The following is a 15,450-nucleotide window of genomic DNA, read 5'->3' as shown; positions in this document are numbered from 1 at the left end:
TACTGGCATCACAAAATGATCTGCGGACCGGTACTGGCATCAGCACGCATGGCAAGGCGAGCCAAGCGACCGGCCAGTCAGCTGCCCCCCACTTCTCCCCGCCACCTTCAACTCCTCCTCTGTACCTTTGTCGATGGGCTTCGGGACGGTCACTCAGCTCGCCTTGCCTTGGGTGCTGAAAGAATCCTCGCGCCTTAGTTTTGTTCGAAGCCATCCCCCCCCCCCCATCCCTTGATGAAACTACGGCGCAAGGATTCCTTCAGGACCCAAACGCCGCTTTCCAACCGGAAAAGCTCACCGGAAGCACTTTCTCATCAAAACAAGATGGCGGCGCCCAGCAAACCAGCGGCCCAGTAGAAAATGTTCCACGGACCGGTACCGGTCCAGGGCCCGGTGGTTGGGGACCCCTGCCTTACAGGATTCGGCCAGTAATTTCTTCTAACTAACAACCGGTTCTCTGAACTGCTTAGAACGTTAACAACTGGTTCTAGCGAATAGGTGCAAACTGGTAGAATCCCACCCCTGCCTCTACTCCAAAAACATATCCATTCTACCATAACTTAAGTTTCCTCTCTAAGTAACAGTTACAATTTATTTCCAACCTCTGGCATCCCTTAAACATCATTCCAGAATCCAATTGTCTAAATTCAGAATATTTTATTCTCATTCAGGGATGAGATATTAGAGGGCAGTGCCATTTTTATATATTATAATATCAAGCATGAATGACCTAGCTGGTACAATGTTCTCGGTCGTATTATGCTTTGGTTTGAGCTATGTGAGTTGCAAGCCATAGTTTATAGGTTAGTACACTTCAGCCATCAAAAGTAGCATATTGCAAATCTCATCAGGTTTTATAACCAATTCTTTTGGGGGAAGGTTTGGTTCTCTCACTTCAATAAAGAAGCAATACTAAAAATAGCCGGGAACAAGTACTTAAGTGTAAAATCTAATGTCTACATGTCTGTAAGTAAGCTCCGCTGAGTTAAATGAGAACTGCTTCTAAAAAGATGCATACCAGATTGCATGGGAAGTCAGAAGAACTTTGCTGAACAACACTAAAAACTGCAGTTTATGACATCCAACAAGTAGCCTGGAAAACTAGCAATGAGGTTTTAATGCTTGTGCTTTTTGGTTTGCTCTAAGAAGGAAAGAGTGTGTTAATTTTAGGAAATAACCAGTGTTTGTGAAAAAGTTACTCTCCAGAAAATACTTTAAAAGCACACTATTTGTAGTTTACAAGATCGCTCGGTCGTAGTATGCAGACATCATATGGGACAGATAAAGAATTAGCCATTTAAATTTGAGAGACTTTACACTTTACCTCAGATGATAGTAAAATGGAATGCCTGTGGGTGTCTATATCTATAGCTATCTAGAGATTCATTCATCCCTCCACCCTTGGAGAAAATGCCTGTTTATAGTGGGACCCGTGTTATTTGATAGAATGAATGATGGGAAGATAGGAAAGGTTGAGAACTGCTTTAGGAGATTATAGGCCTAACTTATTTCTCAAGCACACAGGCTGAAGATTCTATTTTTATCATATTCTTTAGCCAGGGTGGATTTTTCCAGTATCTGATCTTGCTGTATAGAAATCCAGTCTGGTTCATTGGTTATACATGCTTAACCATGCTAAATACATCTATACGTCTATCCATTTTTTATTTTTAAATAGCCATGTTATTGATAAAAGCCTAAAGGCTTTAAAATGTTAAGCTTTTGTAAGTAAACAGTTTTTCAAGTTCAAATTTACCATACTAAATCTTTAAATCTGTATAGCGCTGCTCTTTTAACATTCAAAGGAGAAGCATTTTTTTAATTGGGATATTTCATATTACTTTTTTATAAATTATTGAAGAAAAAATAGCAGAAGCATCCTCTGCCAACATTTGTTCTTTATCGAGAGCTGTGGAGAGTCCATTTCCTGATTAGAGTTTGAGATTGGAAAGCACAAATCTTTGAACTGAACCCATGCTTCCTTGTACAGAACAAAAGTTCTAGACCTATCTTCGTTCCGAGAATCTTGGGTTGGAGCTTCTCAGAAATTATGTAAGATGAATGGTGGATAGCCAAGGGTAGCAGATCAAGAAGGGTAGCAGATCATTATTGTCCAAAGGGGCTAGTTTTACAGAATCTCCATTGATGAATGGTGGATAGCCAAGGGTAGCAGATCAAGAAAATGGCAGTAAATCCCTCTTCCCGTGTAACTGGTACATTGTTTAGCACTTAAAGCACTAGAAATTGGATGCATACATACACATACATCCAGTTTCAAAGATATGAATCTGAGAACAAGTTCTCTAATAGGTTTAAATAACCGAATGGATTAAAAAATTTTAGATAACCAGGTCCTAAGTATTTAAGGGTTGTAGAATTGAACATTAGGTTTGACAATGGACTGGTAGCTAGAACACTAACATGACTGAGTACATCTTACTACACACTAACATGATTGAGCACATCTTGCTACACCATCAACTCAACTTATGGCAATCTCATTTATGTGTTCAAGTTTTCTGACTCCCATCAGCATTGAGTATTTGCATTTCATTTCATTTGCATTTTACAGTAGAACTACCTTGGAGGGATCTAGAGCATGGATAATTGTTACTACATCCAAGTACAAGTAATCTAAGTAATCATCACTGTCACCATTATAAGTGGGATGGGGAGGGTTTGGTCCTTTTACTTTTTAATTGGGTGTGATTGCTGTGCCGTGCCATTTTGTGACTTGGTTGATTTTTCAAGGCATACTGATGCCTTGTTTAAAACTAAAATGGTTATTACAATGCTACAAGATGATAATTACAAGCCAGCGCTTGTAAATATTGCTTACGGCTCCTGCTGCTACCTGATCAGGATGTGCATAGAAACTCTGCTGATCCTTCAAGAGGAATGCAATTCATCTAGAACTAACTGCATATTATTGTCCAAAGGGGCTAGTTTTACAGAATCTCCATTTTTTCCAGACTTTAAGTATATGCTCTTGTCAATAAAAAAAGCCACTGACTAAGTGCTTATTTAGTTAATTATTCTGTTCTCAAAGCTGTTAGTACCTTGGAAATCCACAAGTCTTGAAAGCAATAAGCTTTCTCTCTTAGCAACCAGTACTGAGTGACATTCCACCTCCAATACTGATGGTTATAGATAATTGCAGCTATTAGTCATTGATAGTTATATCTTCCATTAATGTGTCTACTCCACTCTTTAAGCCTGTGCTGATAGCATAGCATATTGTGATGGCAAATTTTACTGTGTAGTGCAGTGCAGTGTAAAGCTATTCCTACCGGTCTTGAATCTTGAATCATTCAGATGCATTAATGGCCCATACTTCTAATTATTATTGTTTTAAGAGCAAGATGTTAGTCTTGGCATTTTTATTCACCTATCAGGTCTTTCCCAAGGACCTGGGAGAAAGAATGAGTGTTAATTCAAGGAGACAAACACTTAATACTCCTGCCTCCTGTTTTTCCCACAACTACCCTATGAGATAGGTTGGGCTGAGAGTGTGACTGGCCCAAAATCACTCAAGCCAGTTTTCGTGCCTAAGTTGAGACTAGAATACCCCTGATTTCTAAGCCAGCACCTTCGCCACTGCATCAAACTAGCCACAACTGAGCTTATTTATCCTTTGGGGGAGAGAGTTCTGATCAGTATTCTGAGTGTTTTATACACAATTCTGTGAAATGGGTGTCAAACTCGCATTGTCATGGCATCACATGATGTATCGCAACTTTTTCCCCCTTCACTAAACCGGGGGTGGGCGTGCATCTGGCCCTGCAGTCCACGAGTTTGACAGCCCTGCTGTAAAAGCAAACATTTATTTTGTAGCCACTTGGGTAATTATTTCAACATAGATTTGGCTTTAAAAAAAAAAGATACAAACCCAAAGCCAACTCCCAAAGAAAGTCCTGTAATTCCTTTCTTAGTGAATCACCAGCTATTTGAGCCCCATCAGGGAATATCCTGATGTTTGGATTTTCTAAAAATGCTTATTCCCCAAAGCATAGAGATTATTTTCAAATTCTTTTCCTGTTTTAACAATCCTAATTAATTGGAAGTTAGTTACATGACATAACTGCTCAGAACCTAAGCAATTCGGAAGTGCATTAATATTTCGATGGTAAATCTCTAGGGGATATGAGGGGTGTAAATTAGGCTGGGAAGTTTAAACAGCTAATGGAAGTACTTGACTGTACCGCTAGCAAGAAAACTGCATATAGTCCTCAAATTACACCATTCATTTAGCAACCAAAGTTACAATGGCATTGAAAAAAATGACTTAGACCAGTCTTCACATTGAGCGACCATCACATGCTTAAAATTTAGGCGCTTGGCAACTGGCATGTATTTATGATGGTTGTGGCATCCCAGGGTCATGTGATTGCCATTTGCAACCTTTCTTGCCAATTTCCAACAACCAAAGTCAATGGAGGAAAGCGAATTCCCTTGACAATGTGATTCACTTAACAAGTAGGGCAAAAACAGTCATAAAATCCAGCACATCTCACTTAACCGCCTCCTTTGGCAACAGAAAAACTAGTCCCAATTATGGTAGTAAGTCAAGGACTATTCATGCACAATTTTTTTTCATGAATAAATACATCCTTCAGCCCAGCTTTATGTAATCCTGTCTAAACTCAGAATTACAGAATTTAATCAGCCTTTTACCATGCACAAGGAGACTTGGTGCAACCATGCAAGTGGATGTTTTTTGGGGGGAAATGGAATGAAGCTGGAAATTTAGGTAGAAAAATATGTTTATTAGGAAAAAGGGCATATAATCAGTAATTATTTACTATCTGCTTAAATAGGATGCTGAGTTTCAGGACATATAATGAATAGTGTTGAGTAGATCTTTCTGCTTGAGTTTCTATCATTTTAGAATAACTAAAAACAAATACCTAGGATGATATTCCTGCTTTGTCGAGTCAAGCAGATTACTTCATTTTTACATCATGGGGCTAACCAGTAAATTTAAAAAATTATGCAACAGCTGAATATATGGCCTTGTAATTCAGTGTTTCCCAACCATGGTCATTTATAAATGTGTAGAGTTCTACTTCCAGAATTTTAAGCAATGTCCATCCGAAAATGTTGGGAAACACTGCTGCAAATCCATGAGAAAAGCACCAGCTACCATGCACCAGTTATGCCATTACATTAGAAACATTGTGTGGGGTAGGTTATTTTCAGAAATAAATAGAATTACATTTATTCAGGCCTTAGATGATGGGATCCATTTACTTGATGTTTCAGGTGGGCTATGTCTTACCAAAAGTGGATTGCTTTCTGAATGTAATGTTCTCCATACATATTGAAACTGCAAATCATAGCATTTCAAACTAGCATGGCTGGGAATTCGGAGCTCCAGTCAAAAGACAGCTGGGGGCACCAGGTTGGGGGTATATTTACAGCTTGTGCTGTAAAGATAACAAACATTTGAGAATTACTTATGCCCCAGCATCATTTTATCAAAAATGTTGGTTCTATTTACAATAACAGTAGTAAAATAAAATATTTTCACTAAGTAGATTTTAATGTATATAAAGGTTCTCTTATTTTTATAAATTTTAAGGACTGACTTTGTATCCTCCCAAAGGGTGTATCTATTGCCAATTAAGTATCATTAGTCTCAGTCTTTCTAGCTGTTATCTCCCAGACAAGCTTATCCCATTCCATCGAATTTAATTGAATTAACAGCACACTCTTTGTCTCTAGAGTCACAGCTAACCCTGAGAGGATAGAGCTTCAACAGTTGCTCAGTTAATTAATTGTCAAGAGGGTGTCTCTGAAAGCAAGATTAAATACAAATATCCATGTTAAAAATAGCACAATATCACATAGCCAACCTTGCTTTAAACTTGAGGTTGCACCAGTGGCTTGTTAAACACTTCACAGTGTTATAGATTCTGTGCCCTCATAATTAATTTTGGCATTACAGCATCCAGAGAAATTACACATCATAGGAAGGTAGTTAATACAGGGGAACTAAGTGTTACATGAGAGTTATTTAAAATACAGGTAGTCCTCAGCTTATGAACACAGTGGAGCCCAAAAGTTTCTGTTGTTAAGTGAGACATTTTTAAAGTGAGTTTTGCCCCATTTTACGACCTTTCTGGCCAGAGTTGTTAAGTGAATCACTGCAGCTGATAAGTTAGTAACCCAATGTTAGGTGAATCTGGCTTCGCCATTGACTTTGCTTGCCAAAAGGTCACAAAAATTGACCACATGACATTGGGACACAGCAACGACCATAAGTATGTAATAGTTGCCAGGCATCTGAATTTTCACATGATCACATGATTATGGGGATGCTGCAAAGTTCGTAACTCTGAAACATGGTCATAAGTCAATTTTTTCAGTGCCGTTGTAACTTTGAATGGTCATTAAATGAACGAGTCGAGGAATACCTGTACTACAAAGTACCTCTTCGTTTCAAAGAGACCTATTTTTTTCCTGACAGACTATAAGGATATTTAAATATACAAATAGTCCTTGGGTTACAACAGCAGTTGAGACCAGAATTTTCATTACTAAATGATGCTGTTATGAAGTGTGGCAATATGTAATCACATCACTTAGCAACAGCAATTTTGGCAGTCTCAGCTGCCATCAAGAAGCAAATCATTAAAACAGGATAGCAACTTCCAACTTTCTGCCAGCTTCCCAATGGCTTTGCTGGTTGAAAGATGGCAGGGAAGTTTGGAAATTGAGGTCACATGACTGTGACAGTCTAATAGTGACCATTAAAATACTGCAATTTAATTATTACATTTGTTTAAAATATTACACTTATCAACTTTATTTCTGTTTAACAGTAACTTAAATGTAAGTTATGTATAGCAAAGCAATCCGTACTTCCAACCAATTGCATAATTACTTGTTTAGATCAATAATAGTCAAATAGGGTTTTTAAGAAATATTCTCTGTGACAAGATCAGAAAAAAGAAAAACTAGTGAAATAAAAACTAAAATTTAACATTTGCAATGATGAAGTCCATCAAATAATTTTTTTTAAAAAGGCATTTTAAGGGACAATTAGGGAGCAATGCTAGGGAAGCTCTCACCTAAAAGGTATTATCAGGATGGGCCTTGCCGGCAGGTAACTACTTAAATTGTCTATTAGAACAGGGGTGTCCAACTCACATCATCGTGGCAGCATCACATGACGCATCAGGACTTTTCCCCCTTTTGCTAAACCGGGTATGGGCGTGGCCACATGTGACGCATCCGGCCCATGTGCTCGGAGTTTGATAGCCCTGTATTAGAAGGTATCTATCTGATTTCCTATTCTTTACCACCTGCTGGCTTTTCATTACAGTTGAATCCCTAGCCAGGACAGCTGACCTTGAAAATCAAGGTAGGAAGGTAGAACAATATTCTATCTTCGAACCTATTAAAGGATTCATTATAATTTTAATTCATTATAATTAAAATTATAATTTCCTGGCCAAACTATGACACCCACTGCAACCTGCTAACATCATAGGATGATATTAGTTGTAAGGTAGTATTGGCTTAATTTGGCCTTAAATGGCATTTGCTCCTCTTTCCAATATGGACAAACTGCATTCCGGATGAAGGCCTTTCTATGCTTGATTCTATCAAATCAAGGTATGCCCCATAAAGTATTTGTTTCTGTCTTGCCCAATAATGTTGCTTTCATATTTTTCTTAGTCCAGGAAACCAATCTTAGGTTGCCCTTAGCTGTATCAGTGCTAACATTCTCCCCTCATTCTGACTCAAGAGAGTGAATAAACAGCACTATTGTTTGTTCATTATCACCTTGGATGAATGTGGGGCATTTGCAGAGGCAATGTACACAGGAATTATTATTGTTCAGTCCCTTCCAACTCTTTGTAACCTAAGGAACATAATTTGACCAATTTATTGTGGTTACACCCTGAAAAGTTTTCTTTCTTCCATAAAGCAAACATAAGATTTCTTTCTGAAACTTCCTTTTTTCCCCATTATCCACTGGATGTTAACAATGTGATCTCAGGTATCTCATTCTTCTGAATCCAGTTTGTACACCTAACATTCTCATTTCGTGCGCTGTTGAGATCTAGACTGCAAAATCTTGAGCATTATCTTACTAAAATGTGAGCTACAAGAGCAAATTTCATGCAGGTAGTTTCCTGCTGATTCAAGGATGTTTCGAGAACATTTACAGTGGAGAAATCCATTAAATGAGTAAAGAAAACTGTGTAATGTGCAACCTACCATGGGGTTAGTGTGAGTCCTAAAACATTGATTTACCCTCTCACATTCACATAGAATGATTTCATGTTAGTTGCAAATGTAAGATTATTTTTAGTTTTCCCTGCTGCAGTAACACCTACTTACTATATTATGTTGACAGATGATGAGAAACAGAACTGCAGGAGCAAGGAGGAGAACTGTGGATAATTCCAAGATTGGAATGTAGATGCCTGACTAAATTCTCCCAAGAAAAAGATGACATGGATGATTTTACTGGGATTCTCCCATATGTATTTGCAGAGACAGTTGCTGCTGCTCTGATCATGAGGAATGGTTTTAAAATAGGAATCCCTACATTTTAAATGTTCTAGTGCAGATACAAATAAAGCAAGAAAAGGCAAGCATCTTTTTGCGCTGTTGCAGCAAAGAATCCCTCGGCAACTTGGAAGACAGTTTATTGCTGCAGGAGCTTTTGGAAGCCAAGCAAACCCAACATATCTGATGAAATATTCAAGTGCTAGTTTCCCAGAATTCATGCTGCTCCAGCAATCTGCACAATCTCCTCTTGATTACTTTGAAGTAAACCCCACTGAGATTTACTCTGATGGCCCAGGATTCTCTTTCCTTTGAAGTGCTTGAAGAGTTGTCAAGTAAAACATTAGACTCTTCAAGTTTTTAAGGAAAACAGCAATTTTCTGAAGGTTTTATTGCCATTTTCACCCTTGCTGTAGTTTACTTCTTTTTTTTTAAAAAAAAAAGCTTGTCTTATGTAACTTTTCCTGCACATACATTTAACTTTTCCAAAGTATTATGGATATTAACTCCACATATTTATCTCTTCCTATAAGGTTTAAATAGCTTCCTTATTGTCCACTACATTCTTATTGCTTCTAATTACAAAAAAGTAACAACATTTATCTGCCTTTGTTCTATAGAACTTATTTTAGCCAAATGTTTGAATATCATTATACAGATGCATATTCTGCTGAGTAAAACAACCCAAATAAGAACAAAAATGGTAATACCATTAGATTAATAATCTATTTCATGTGAGCAATTATCCTGACTTGGCTAAAGAAGTGGATAACTCTGAGACATAGACAATTACTTGTGCTGGAGGGACATGATTTACAACTGGGATGGCATCCCTTTCTATGGTACGAGAAACATAAAACACATAAATACTTTCAGACACACTACATTAGGAATGCTCTGCTTTCAATATGGGCAAAAATCAAGGAAAAATACTATTTGAAAATACCAGTCTGGCTCTCCACGATGGAGGCATTAACATACCCAAATGTGATAGATATGCGAAAAATTGTAAAATACAAAGACATTTTAAGAGAAGGGGGAATTGAAAAACAAACAGGAATTGAATAGCCAAGGAATAAATTTAGCATGGTGCCTGCATGTACAGGTACAATCTAGATATTATAAAGATGTTAAAACATGGTTTTTATAAAGAACCAACAGAATTGGATCATATTCTAATAGGACTGGAGGAGAAACTGATTTAAAAATTCTATAATTATTTATTGACTATCAGAATGGAAGAGGGGCAAGTAAAAGAAACCATGAAAGCGCGGGCTAAAAAATTTGGGTATTTGATAGATTTCGACAAACGGCAAAAATTGTGGGACAGAAACTATAAATTGACAACATCCACTGTGTATAAAGAAAGCTTATGGTATACAAAATGTTTTATCGATGGCACTTTTCCCCAGCAAGATTAGCTAGAATGTTTAAGAATATGTCGGCCAAGTGTTGGAAGTGCAATCAAATCCTGGGTTTGTATTACCACATGTGATGGACATGTCTGAAAGCAAAAAAATACTGGACTAAAATACACACCTGGCCAGAAAAAAATGATAAAGGAACATATAGATTTAAACCCTGATTTTTTTTGTTGAGCATCATACCAGACAAATACAGTAAAGGAATATATATTTAATAATACACGTATTAACAGCAGCCAGAATAGTGTTCGTACAACATTGGAAAGGCGACGAGAGGCATGGCATCTATTTTATCGATGGTTAAACAAGAGAAACAGGAGTTAGAACCTCAAAAACTATAGGAGAAAGATTTATTTAATATTAGGGTTGATCACTGTAATTTATTGATGTTAATTAATTTTGATTAATACTAATAATATGTATCAATACTATGAGGGAAAAGCACTGTTATTATAAGATTATTAGGGAATACTATTATTATTACTATGCTGAATATTACTCAAAAGAATTGTAACCTGACAACACACAATTTATATGTATTTGAACATGTCGCTCTTTCTATTTATATTAATAAAAAATAAAAAAATTATATAAAAATAATAATATATTTCACATAAATCAATGGAAGGCATTTATTAAATACAACTATAGTCGTGGACTAAAAGTATAGCTTTTCTATTTAATTTTTAGTGATCTTTACGAATGACAGTAAGGGATAGGGGTAAAGATATATTGTATTATTGATTTCTAAAATAATGTTTAAGGAAATATTTCATGAACAATTCTTTATAAAATCTTGACAAAAATGACAGGATTTACTTATGTATTGATAACATATATTTTTAAAATTATAAACTCTAGGATAAAATTAATAGGTTGTTCTTTTAATGAAAAAAAAAAAACCACTACCCACCCTGGATTAATATTGTAATATAAAATGGAACTATGGCTGAGAAACAACATAGTCAGATTTATAAATTATAGCCAAGGAATGTTTAAAAATTCAAAAATTTGTCAAAAATTAGAGCAAAAGCCAAAATATGACAAACAACATTCAGTAATGAGGAAAAAATGATAATTTCACATTGATCATGATAGGTCTTTATGGAGGATAAACAATAAGTGATCTTGAATTCATGGTAGAAAACTTAATGAAAACTTGAGTTTAGTGGCATCTACAAAAATAAAATTCATTTCTGTTAAAACTTTTAAATCAGAAGATTAAAAACTAGCACAAACTAATTGTAGTAAAATTTCCTACTAAAACTAAGGGAGGAAAAAGAAAAAAGATGAACAAAACAAAACAAAAATTCAAAAGTGCAAAAGAAAAAAAAGTAGAAGAAAAAATACAAAAGAAAGAAAAAAGATATAAAGGCTTCCAATATTCTTCACAGGTTATAAGCATAAGTATGTTTTAATTTCTCTATCTGAAGTTACATCATATTACTTTTCTCTCTATAATCTATTTTGTCTAATTATCAAAACTATAAGTCACAAATTCGCTTTTTTATTTTTCATTTGTGGTGTAATGTTAAGACACCAGGCTAGAAAGAGGAAGACTGTGAGTTCAAATTCTGCCAGCTGGGTAACTTTGGGTCAGTTACTCTCTCTCTCAGATCAACTTACCTCACAGGGTTGTTGTGGGGAAAATAGGAGAAGAAAGGCGTGTTGGATATGTCTGTGGCCTTGAGTTATTTTTAAAAATAATAAAGACGGGATAAAAATAAATAAATAAATAAATAAATGGCTTCCAGTCACTAATAATAGAGAGAATGTACACTGCTCAAAAAAATAAAGGGAACACAAAAATAAGACATCCTAGATCTGAATGAATGAAATGTTCTTATTAAATATGTTGTTCATTACATAGTTGAATGTGCTGACAACAAAATCACACAAAAATTATCAATGGAAATCAAATTTAACAACCCATGGAGGTCTGAATTTGGAGTTACAATCAAAATTAAAGTGGAAAAAAACACTACAGGCTGATCCAACTTTGATATAATGTCCTTAAAACAAGTCAAAATGAGGCTCAGTAGTATGTGTGGCTTCCACGTGCCTGTATGACCTCCCTACAATGCCTGGGCATGCTCCTGATGAGGTGGCGGATGGTCTCCTGTGGGATCTCCTCCCACACCTGGACTAAAGCATCCCCCAACTCCTGGACAGTCTGTGGTGCAACGTGGCGTTGGTGGATGGAGCGAGACGTGATGTCCCAGATGTGCTCAATTGGATTCAGCTCTGGGGAACAGGCGGGACAGTCCATAGCATCAATGCCTTCGTCTTGCAGGAACTGCTGACACACTCCAGCCACATGAGGTCTAGTATTGTCTTGCATTAGGAGGAACCCAGGGCCAGCATATGGTCTCACAAGAAGGAGTCTGAGGATCTCATCTCAGTAACTAATGACAGTCAGGCTACCTCTGGCGAGCACATGGAGGGCTGTGCGGCCCCCTAAAGAAATGCCACCCCATACCATTACTGACCCACTGACAAACCGATCATGCTGGAGGATGTTGCAGGCAGAAGAAGGTTCTCCAGGGTGTCTCCAGACCCTGTCACGTCTGTCACATGTGCTCTATGTGAACATGCCTTCATCTGTGAAGAGCACAGGGCGTCAGTGGTGAATTTGCCAATTTGGCAAATTGGTGTTCTCTAGCAAATGCCAAACATCCTGCATGGTGTTGGGCTGTAAGCACAACCCCCACCTGTGGACGTCAGGCCCTCATACCACCCTCATAGAGTCTGTTTCTGACCGTTTGAGCAGCCACATGCACATTTGTGGCCCGCTGGAGGTCATTTTGCAGGACTGTGGCAGTGTTCCTCCTGTCCCTCCTTGCACAAAAGCAGAGGTAGCGGTCCTGATGCTGGGTTGTTGCCCTCCTACAGCCTCCTCCATGTCTCCCGATGTACTGGCCTGTCTCCTGGTAGCGCCTCCATGCTCTGGACACTACGCTGACAGACACAGCAAACCTTCTTGCCACAGCTCGCATTGATGTGCCATCCTGGATGAGCTGCACTACCAGAGCCACTTGTGTGGGTTGTAGACTCAATCTCATGCTACCACTAGAGTGAAAGCACCGCCAGCATTCAAAAGTGACCAAACCATCAGCCAGAAAGAATAGGAACTGAAAAATGGTCTGTGGTCACCACCTGCAGAACCACTCCTTTCTTGGGGATGTCTTGCTAACTGCCTCTGCTTTCCATCTGTTGTCTATTCCATTTGCACAACAGCATGTGAAATTGATTGTCAATCAGTGTTGCTATCTAAGTGGACAGTTTGATTTCACAGGAGCGTGATTGACTTGGAGTTACATTGTGTTGTTTAAGTGTTCCCTTTATTTATTTTTTGAGCAGTGTATTTTCTCTACTCAAAAAAGTCAATTTATCAAAAATAAAAATAAAAACAGGCCTGAGCCCTGTTACTAACGATATCTACAAATTGGTTATATCATCAGAACAGATCGGCCAGTGATATGGACAGAGAACTTGTAAAGAAGTGGTTGTTGTAATGATTATCTCTCTTGTGCTTGAGTACCGAACACTGGAAACAAAGGCATGTTTATAAAACCACAGTGAAAGGAAGCTTTTGTTACTATATATAGTGTTCCAAAATTTAAAAACAATGTAATTAATAAAGTATTGTAATACATATCAAAATGCAAAAAACCTCCACCTCTATTAACAGACACACTGCATTTTCATCCCATAGCAGAAATTCAAATAAAAATTTGAAATTTTATATAAAGTTTATTCTTACAAGAAATAAGAATATGAAGGGAAATTGAAGCTGGGCAGTCACAGCAAAATGTCATTTTATTATAATCTCTAAGTAAAATGGACTTTTTAATTCTTTCCATTCATGTTGGCAAGAAGAGTTGTCTATTTGATTTGGACTCATCCATACATAGAACACATCTATTGCAATTCCTGAGCAATAATTATTAGAAGCTTAAGTCTTATTTATTTCACTGGATCTAAACAATAGATTTTTGTGTAAATATGTTGTATACTTTATGTTAAAAAAATTATTAGTAAAGTTTTATGAACTATTTAGAACTAGTATGCATGCCATGTAAAGGTATATTGGTACATTATCTATAGGAGATACCAAGAACCTTTTGGCTGCATACTGGTAGCATTTTGGCCAAAGCTTTATAGAATGCAGAATTATTTTTATAATTTTTATTATTCTGGTTGACATTAATGGAAGGAAGTAAAAGCAAACCTGAGCTACAATTAATGTAAAATTGGCAACTTCCTTGTCAAGTTGCTCTATCCATTATTATAGTAGTGCCCAGACCAGATTTTACATTGTTCACATAATTTTAACATGCCATCTAGCCAATGTGATTTACAAAGTAAAAAAAGGCTTGTTGACCCATTTTCACAGCCAGTCAGGTGCCTAACAAGCTATATTTAGAAATGTACAAAAAACGTCTTGCTGGGTTAGATCAAAGGGCCTAGCTAGACTGCAGCAATATTTCCCACTGTGGCTAACCAGATGCCTATGGAAATATTCCTGTAGATCACTATAAAAGCTACTATACAGGCAAATGATTTATACCTGTTGCTTACATGTATTTGGTCTTTTAGTCGGAAGAAAATGTCAACTGCTATGCTCCACATATCCTGTTTCATATTCTAGAGCTGTACCACATCACTATTTACTCAACTGATGTAGAATCAATTAATTTGAAGCTCATGTAGAACTGCTCTTCCAAAGTCCCCAAAAAGCTTTAAAATATTTAACTAGGAAGCTGTTTTAATTTAAGAAAAAAATCAACTTTATTTTTCAGATGAAAGAAAGTAACAACTGCCTTTTCAGTAGTAATATTCCTTGCCTCACACTCAAATTTTAGGACACCTAGCCAATCTTGTCTGGGCTCAGAAGGTAAGCAGGTCGATTTTGGGTCAGGGGACCACTATTGAATTCCAAAAATGGACACAATAATCTAGGACTCTGAGAAAGTATTAGTTATTATTCCTGCACATATTGGACTAAGTTTTCCAGCTTTCAGATGGGTACATATTTTATCTCAACTATTTATGTGTATGTGCTGTATCTATAATAATGGTGGTCACTGGTATGCAAAATGCAAATAAAAAGTAGAGAGGCAGGATTGTTTTGAGGAAATTACTTCACAACCCATGTGACAGACTCCTTAAAAAATATCCAGTTTGAATTTCATATTAGTCATAGTGACGACTAGTTCATATTGAAAAACTGGATTAACAACTTTTTGGCATGACGAACTATAGACTTTAAGGGATGCAAAGGATCCATATGATCACAAGCAAAAAAGAAAAAGAAATATGGTTGATACAGATGGTTTGTGTCTTTATCAGCTGATTCTGTTACATTGGATGGATGCTTTTTAACTGTATAGATTGAGAAAAAAAAATGCATTTCTGGAAACAGAAGTATATAAAAACTCTGTTTACATCCATTGTTTTCTATCTTTTTTTTCTATTTTCTTCTTCTTTTCTTTTTCTCTCT

The sequence above is a fragment of the Pseudonaja textilis genome, chromosome 1 (assembly GCF_049901715.1).
Source record: "Pseudonaja textilis isolate UNSWEBS1 chromosome 1, rPseTex1.2, whole genome shotgun sequence".
NCBI classification, from domain to species: Eukaryota; Metazoa; Chordata; class Lepidosauria; order Squamata; family Elapidae; genus Pseudonaja; species Pseudonaja textilis.
This window is presented reverse-complemented; position numbering follows the sequence as displayed.